Raw genomic sequence first — 9,766 nt, forward strand, 5'->3', positions numbered from 1 at the left:
CGACCATTACATAATGGTTTAAAATACAAATATGTTACAACAAAATAAGTTTCTTGAATGCAGTTTTAACACAATATCATATAAGCATGGACTCCAAATCTCGTCCTTATTTAAGTATGCGATAGCGGAAGCTCTTAATAATCACCTGAGAATAAACATGCTTAAAACGTCAACAAAAATGTTGGTGAGTTATAGGTTTAACCTATATATATCAAATCATAATAATAGACCACAAGATTTCATATTTCAATACACATCCCATACATAGAGATAAAAATCATTCATATGGTTAAACTTACACAATGACGGAATAAGTGAATCAAACCCTCTAGTGAATAGGTTAAGCTTTTTGGGATTAATTTAGTCATACCACAACTAAATCAAGTGTGATTAGATCAACACCTAGAGCTATTATTCACCACCTGGGTGATTTGGGTTGAGAGAGAATCGGAGGAGCTCACCAGATCTGAGTGTGTGTAACAAATGAGAGGCTTAACCTAAAATGAAGAACATAAGACTTCATATACCCCTGTTGTTGACTCACTCGTACGATTCATCCATCACACATACTAGTTGGCTTCATCAGCCGTACGGGTGATCACTCACTCGTGTCTTCTCATTTAGGTTGTAATTGTGACTTAGCTCAGCATCAACCGTGCGTATGAGCCTGTCAGCCGTACGAGTGAGGCTTCACTCGGACGTCTGACTAAGTCTAACATAGTCAAACATCCAAATCTCGTTCCTGCAGTTCCTGTAACCACATACTAACACGGATAGGATAATAACGAACGATCATGGTGGCCTGTAAACTGTTGTACCTGCAATGGACGTGGGTAGATGTCTAGGGACTTGCATAAAATGCATCAACAGAAGGTGTGAGTTGTAAGAAAACGAAGGAGGTGAATTTATAAGAAAATCTTCGACAGAACAATTAAAATGGATGATCGCATTTAAAGCGGGTCCTAATTCCCTTTGTTACCGGATAATCAAATCTTATTACAAAGATTTTCTTCAAATCCCTTGAAATCTGGAAATCAATCATATCTACGTCAAATGATAAGATGAATCTACACTTACTCATTTCACTCTTCTATGTTAACTTCATTCGTACTCTTCATATAAATGGATTGTTTATCCAAATTATTCGCTAATGATAAAACTCTAATTTTCAGCCTGTATGCATCATGAAAACATACTTATTATCATTCACGACCTTTTCACTCAAATTTCGGGACGAAATTTCTTTAACGGGTAGGTCTTGTGACAACCCGAAAATTTTCAACCAAATTTAAACTTTATCTTTATATTATTCCGACACGATAAGCAAAGTTTGTTAAGTTAAATCTCAAGAATTTTAAATTGTGTTCATACATTCATTATAACCTCGACCAAATTCTGACGATTCACGAACCGTTATATATAAATAAATATGTATATATAGGTATATATATTATAACTTGAGAATATTAATAAAGTATTAAACGTATAATACTTTACATGAACGTATTTGTTTCAATATGTTTATCGATGGAATTAGAAGATAATATCAAATGATTGATTTATCAGATACATTGTGATATAATTACGGGTCTATGTTATGAGGTCCACTATGATTTAAGAAATCTATTCTTTTTGACAACATTCGGAAAATGGTAAAGTGATTTATAAGTAAGAACGTGAAGTGTAACTAACTTAGATGTTGGATATCGACAAGTTAAGTAACTCGACATTTTTCATTAAGATGATTTCATACGTTTATTTAACCTTTGAACTTTATTCCATGCTTCACCAACAGACTGTAATTTAAAAACTTGAAACCTATTATGAATATATATGATTCTACTTTTCTAAAACGTTTTATGATATAACGATTTCCATTATTTTAACCTTTAAACAAAATGATTCTTAAAAATATATTTGGTTTTGGAAAACAAAATTATTATATTTATTTGATTTAGTTTCAAACGTACAAAAACGTTTTCAGTTTAAAAAGAACTTTATTATTAAAACGTATATAACTTTTATAAATATTTAGAACTACTTTTGACAACTCATTACTTAACCAGTATGATAAAGATAATGATATTTATATTTTATTTTATTAAATATATATAACGATTTAAATTAATATTATATATATTTATACGCGTATTATACGTACATAGTTTTATACTTTTACTATACTTAAACTTTACCTTTACTTTATTTTTATTTTACTTTAACTTTAATAATTCACTTTAATAATTCATACTTTAATAATTCACTTTAATAATTCATACTTTAATAATTCACTTTAATAATTCATACTTTAATAATTCACTTTAATAATTCATACTTTAATAATTCACTTTAATAATTCACTTTAATAATTCAAAAATCTATTATAAATAGAATTCAATAGGTTTCATTATTTCATAGAAACTTGAAAATATTTTTCTCTAAACTCTCTCAATCGATTTACATATATATATTTACTCCGTATTATTTCAAGATATTATTAGTATACATAAAATATTACGTCGGAGTGCGGTCCGAGTGATTTCGAAATTGTTTTTCGAGTGGGATTGGATTAAGGAAATTATGGGTTATAGCTATGGAGGTGATTGGGTATGGTTCATGGGTATGCTCGTGAGGTCAATATAGTGTTTATCATCTCCGTTGCCTCTACGTACCTTTCTTGCAATATTGAATCTTAATATTGATACGTGAGTACTCATAATTTAACTTTTACATACTAATAGTGTATCCCTGACTAGTGCTCGAGTATATAGGATTATGCATGTTTGTACTTTTGATATTGCCTTTAGTTAGGTTATGTTGAATCCTGAATTAGTTATATATGAGACTGAGATAAGGTATAAGATATGCATGTCGTTGGAAAGCTAGCGAAAAATTAAGAACTTTTCATTTAGATATCGAATGATTTCGATGAACGGATTTAAAGTTATAGTCCATCGAATTTTTGTATTATTATTAAAAATGATTATTATTATCGTCGTTATTATCGTCGTTCTAGTTTTATCTTATTATTATTAATATTATTATTATTATTATTATTATCTTTATCAATAAAAAGATTTATCATTAAAAATTGTTATTTTTATTATTATTACTATCGTTATTATCATTAAAGTTATAATTAGTATTATTATTATTATTATTATTATTATTATTATCATTATTATTATTATCATTATTAATATATATATCATTATTTAAAAATAGTTATTGTTATTATTATTATTATATTATCGTTATCGTTAATAATGTCATAGTAATTATCATTATTAGTATTATTGTAATTAAAACTAATATTAGTAACACCTAATTATTTTGATTACTATTATTATCATTATTATGAACACGATATAAAAGACGATTAAAAGCTATTAAACGAAACGATTAGAAAATAATGAGTAAGAGTATCATGATGAAATTAAAATATTATAAGATATTGATTTAGATAAAATTATCGTTCTTATTATTTTTATCATTACTATTATTATTAAAAGTATCGTTAGTATCAAACTATCATTTTAACAAAAATTATCATTTTAACAAAAATTATCATTTTAATAGAAATGTCATTGTTACTATAAAATATCATTTTTATTATCACTTTAAATAGAATTATTATTTTGAAGATAATATTAAATTGAATTATCATCACTTGAAATAAGATTGTTATAGTTATAGAAATTGAACCAAAGTTTGAATATGATTATTACCTTGTATTAGAATGATAACCTACTGTAAGAAACAAAGATTTCTTGAGGTTGGATGATCACCTTACAAGATTGGAAGTGAGCTAGCAAACTTGAAAGTATTCTTGATTTTATGTAACTAGAACTTGTAGAATTTATGAAGAACACTTAGAACTTGAAGATAGAACTTGAGAGAGATCAATTAGATGAATAAAATTGAAGAATGAAAGTGTTTGTAGGTGTTTTTGGTCGTTGGTGTATGGATTAGATATAAAGGATATGTAATTTTGTTTTCATGTAAATAAGTCATGAATGATTACTCATATTTTTGTAATTTTATGAGATATTTCATGCTAGTTGCCAAATGATGGTTCCCACATGTGTTAGGTGACTCACATGGGCTGATACCAACTGAAAGGACCCGTTCATATACATTATAAACGATTCACAATAGTTGATTACATCGCGAGGTATTTGACCTCTATATGATATATTTTACAAACATTGCATTTGTTTTTAAAAGACAAACTTTTTTTACATCGAAAATTGACAGGCATGCATACCATTTCATAATATCCACTATCCAACTATAAATTGACTTAATAATAATAATCTTTAATGAACTCAATAACTTGAATGCAACGTTCTTCGAAATATGCCATGAAAGACTTCAATTAATATCTTTAAAATGAGCAAATGCACAGCGGGAGATTTCTTTAATACCTGAGAATAAACATGCTTTAAAGTGTCAACCAAAAGGTTGGTGAGTTCATTAGTTTATCATAATCATTCATTTTCATCATTTTAATAAACCACAAGAATTTCATTTCCAGTTCTCATAAATATACGTCCCATGCATAGAGACAAAAATCATTCATATGGATTGAACACCTGGTAACCGACATTCACAATATGCATATAAGAATATCCCCATCATTCCGGGATCCTCCTTCGGACATGATATAAATTTCGAAGTACTAAAGCATCCGGTACTTTGGATGGGGCTTGTTGGGCCCAATAGATCTATCTTTAGGATTCGCGTCAATTAGGGTGTCTGTTCCCTAATTCTTAGATTACCAGACTTAATAAAAAGGGGCATATTCGATTTCGATAATTCAACCATAGAATGTAGTTTCACGTACTTGTGTCTATTTTGTAAATCATTTATAAAACCTGCATGTATTCTCATCCCAAAAATATTAGATTTTAAAAGTGGGACTATAACTCACTTTCACAGATTTTTACTTCGTCGGGAAGTAAGACTTGGCCACTGGTTGATTCACGAACCTATAACAATATATACATATATATCAAAGTATGTTCAAAATATATTTACAACACTTTTAATATATTTTGATGTTTTAAGTTTATTAAGTCAGCTGTCCTCATTAGTAACCTACAACTAGTTGTCCACAGTTAGATGTACAGAAATAAATCGATAAATATTATCTTGAATCAATCCACGACCCAGTGTATACGTATCTCAGTATTGATCACAACTCAAACTAGATATATTTTGGAATCAACCTCAACCCTGTATAGCTAACTCCAACATTCACATATAGAGTGTCTATGGTTGTTCCGAAATATATATAGATGTGTCGACATGATAGGTCGAAACATTGTATATGTGTCTATGGTATCTCAAGATTACATAATATACAATACAAGTTGATTAAGTTATGGTTGGAATAGATTTGTTACCAATTTTTACGTAGCTAAAATGAGAAAAATTATCCAATCTTGTTTTACCCATAACTTCTTCATTTTAAATCCGTTTTGAGTGAATCAAATTGCTATGGTTTCATATTGAACTCTATTTTATGAATCTAAACAGAAAAAGTATAGGTTTATAGTCGGAAAAATAAGTTACAAGTCATTTTTGTAAAGGTAGTCATTTCAGTCGAAAGAACGACGTCTAGATGACCATTTTAGAAAACATACTTCCACTTTGAGTTTAACCATAATTTTTGGTTATAGTTTCATGTTCATAATAAAAATCATTTTCTCAGAATAACAACTTTTAAATCAAAGTTTATCATAGTTTTTAATTAACTAACCCAAAACAGCCCGTGGTGTTACTACGACGGCGTAAATCCAGTTTTACGGTGTTTTTCGTGTTTCCAGGTTTTAAATCATTAAGTTAGCATATCATATAGATATAGAACATGTGTTTAGTTGATTTTAAAAGTCAAGTTAGAAGGATTAACTTTTGTTTGCGAACAAGTTTAGAATTAACTAAACTATGTTCTAGTGATTACAAGTTTAAACCTTCGAATAAGATAGCTTTATATGTATGAATCGAATGATGTTATGAACATCATTACTACCTTAAGTTCCTTGGATAAACCTACTGGAAAAGAGAAAAATGGATCTAGCTTCAACGGATCCTTGGATGGCTCGAAGTTCTTGAAGCAGAATCATGACACGAAAACAAGTTCAAGTAAGATCATCACTTGAAATAAGATTGTTATAGTTATAGAAATTGAACCAAAGTTTGAATATGATTATTACCTTGTATTAGAATGATAACCTACTGTAAGAAACAAAGATTTCTTGAGGTTGGATGATCACCTTACAAGATTGGAAGTGAGCTAGCAAACTTGAAAGTATTCTTGATTTTATGTAACTAGAACTTGTAGAATTTATGAAGAACACTTAGAACTTGAAGATAGAACTTGAGAGAGATCAATTAGATGAATAAAATTGAAGAATGAAAGTGTTTGTAGGTGTTTTTGGTCGTTGGTGTATGGATTAGATATAAAGGATATGTAATTTTGTTTTCATGTAAATAAGTCATGAATGATTACTCATATTTTTGTAATTTTATGAGATATTTCATGCTAGTTGCCAAATGATGGTTCCCACATGTGTTAGGTGACTCACATGGGCTGATACCAACTGAAAGGACCCGTTCATATACATTATAAACGATTCACAATAGTTGATTACATCGCGAGGTATTTGACCTCTATATGATATATTTTACAAACATTGCATTTGTTTTTAAAAGACAAACTTTTTTTACATCGAAAATTGACAGGCATGCATACCATTTCATAATATCCACTATCCAACTATAAATTGACTTAATAATAATAATCTTTAATGAACTCAATAACTTGAATGCAACGTTCTTCGAAATATGCCATGAAAGACTTCAATTAATATCTTTAAAATGAGCAAATGCACAGCGGGAGATTTCTTTAATACCTGAGAATAAACATGCTTTAAAGTGTCAACCAAAAGGTTGGTGAGTTCATTAGTTTATCATAATCATTCATTTTCATCATTTTAATAAACCACAAGAATTTCATTTCCAGTTCTCATAAATATACGTCCCATGCATAGAGACAAAAATCATTCATATGGATTGAACACCTGGTAACCGACATTCACAATATGCATATAAGAATATCCCCATCATTCCGGGATCCTCCTTCGGACATGATATAAATTTCGAAGTACTAAAGCATCCGGTACTTTGGATGGGGCTTGTTGGGCCCAATAGATCTATCTTTAGGATTCGCGTCAATTAGGGTGTCTGTTCCCTAATTCTTAGATTACCAGACTTAATAAAAAGGGGCATATTCGATTTCGATAATTCAACCATAGAATGTAGTTTCACGTACTTGTGTCTATTTTGTAAATCATTTATAAAACCTGCATGTATTCTCATCCCAAAAATATTAGATTTTAAAAGTGGGACTATAACTCACTTTCACAGATTTTTACTTCGTCGGGAAGTAAGACTTGGCCACTGGTTGATTCACGAACCTATAACAATATATACATATATATCAAAGTATGTTCAAAATATATTTACAACACTTTTAATATATTTTGATGTTTTAAGTTTATTAAGTCAGCTGTCCTCGTTAGTAACCTACAACTAGTTGTCCACAGTTAGATGTACAGAAATAAATCGATAAATATTATCTTGAATCAATCCACGACCCAGTGTATACGTATCTCAGTATTGATCACAACTCAAACTAGATATATTTTGGAATCAACCTCAACCCTGTATAGCTAACTCCAACATTCACATATAGAGTGTCTATGGTTGTTCCGAAATATATATAGATGTGTCGACATGATAGGTCGAAACATTGTATATGTGTCTATGGTATCTCAAGATTACATAATATACAATACAAGTTGATTAAGTTATGGTTGGAATAGATTTGTTACCAATTTTTACGTAGCTAAAATGAGAAAAATTATCCAATCTTGTTTTACCCATAACTTCTTCATTTTAAATCCGTTTTGAGTGAATCAAATTGCTATGGTTTCATATTGAACTCTATTTTATGAATCTAAACAGAAAAAGTATAGGTTTATAGTCGGAAAAATAAGTTACAAGTCATTTTTGTAAAGGTAGTCATTTCAGTCGAAAGAACGACGTCTAGATGACCATTTTAGAAAACATACTTCCACTTTGAGTTTAACCATAATTTTTGGTTATAGTTTCATGTTCATAATAAAAATCATTTTCTCAGAATAACAACTTTTAAATCAAAGTTTATCATAGTTTTTAATTAACTAACCCAAAACAGCCCGTGGTGTTACTACGACGGCGTAAATCCGGTTTTACGGTGTTTTTCGTGTTTCCAGGTTTTAAATCATTAAGTTAGCATATCATATAGATATAGAACATGTGTTTAGTTGATTTTAAAAGTCAAGTTAGAAGGATTAACTTTTGTTTGCGAACAAGTTTAGAATTAACTAAACTATGTTCTAGTGATTACAAGTTTAAACCTTCGAATAAGATAGCTTTATATGTATGAATCGAATGATGTTATGAACATCATTACTACCTTAAGTTCCTTGGATAAACCTACTGGAAAAGAGAAAAATGGATCTAGCTTCAACGGATCCTTGGATGGCTCGAAGTTCTTGAAGCAGAATCATGACACGAAAACAAGTTCAAGTAAGATCATCACTTGAAATAAGATTGTTATAGTTATAGAAATTGAACCAAAGTTTGAATATGATTATTACCTTGTATTAGAATGATAACCTACTGTAAGAAACAAAGATTTCTTGAGGTTGGATGATCACCTTACAAGATTGGAAGTGAGCTAGCAAACTTGAAAGTATTCTTGATTTTATGTAACTAGAACTTGTAGAATTTATGAAGAACACTTAGAACTTGAAGATAGAACTTGAGAGAGATCAATTAGATGAATAAAATTGAAGAATGAAAGTGTTTGTAGGTGTTTTTGGTCGTTGGTGTATGGATTAGATATAAAGGATATGTAATTTTGTTTTCATGTAAATAAGTCATGAATGATTACTCATATTTTTGTAATTTTATGAGATATTTCATGCTAGTTGCCAAATGATGGTTACCACATGTGTTAGGTGACTCACATGGGCTGATACCAACTGAAAGGACCCATTCATATACATTATAAACGATTCACAATAGTTGATTACATCGCGAGGTATTTGACCTCTATATGATATATTTTACAAACATTGCATTTGTTTTTAAAAGACAAACTTTCTTTACATCGAAAATTGACAGGCATGCATACCATTTCATAATATCCACTATCCAACTATAAATTGACTTAATAATAATAATCTTTAATGAACTCAATGACTTGAATGCAACGTTCTTCGAAATATGCCATGAAAGACTTCAATTAATATCTTTAAAATGAGCAAATGCACAGCGGGAGATTTCTTTAATACCTGAGAATAAACATGCTTTAAAGTGTCAACCAAAAGGTTGGTGAGTTCATTAGTTTATCATAATCATTCATTTTCATCATTTTAATAGACCACAAGAATTTCATTTCCAGTTCTCATAAATATACGTCCCATGCATAGAGACAAAAATCATTCATATGGATTGAACACCTGGTAATCGACATTCACAATATGCATATAAGAATATCCCCATCATTCCGGGATCCTCCTTCGGACATGATATAAATTTCGGAGTACTAAAGCATCCGGTACTTTGGAAGGGCTTGTTGGGCCCAATAGATCTATCTTTAGGATTCGCGTCAATTAGGGTGTCTGTTCCCTAATTCTTAGATTACCGGACT

This window comes from Rutidosis leptorrhynchoides, chromosome 4 (genome assembly GCF_046630445.1).
Source record: "Rutidosis leptorrhynchoides isolate AG116_Rl617_1_P2 chromosome 4, CSIRO_AGI_Rlap_v1, whole genome shotgun sequence".
Classification (NCBI taxonomy): Eukaryota; Viridiplantae; Streptophyta; class Magnoliopsida; order Asterales; family Asteraceae; genus Rutidosis; species Rutidosis leptorrhynchoides.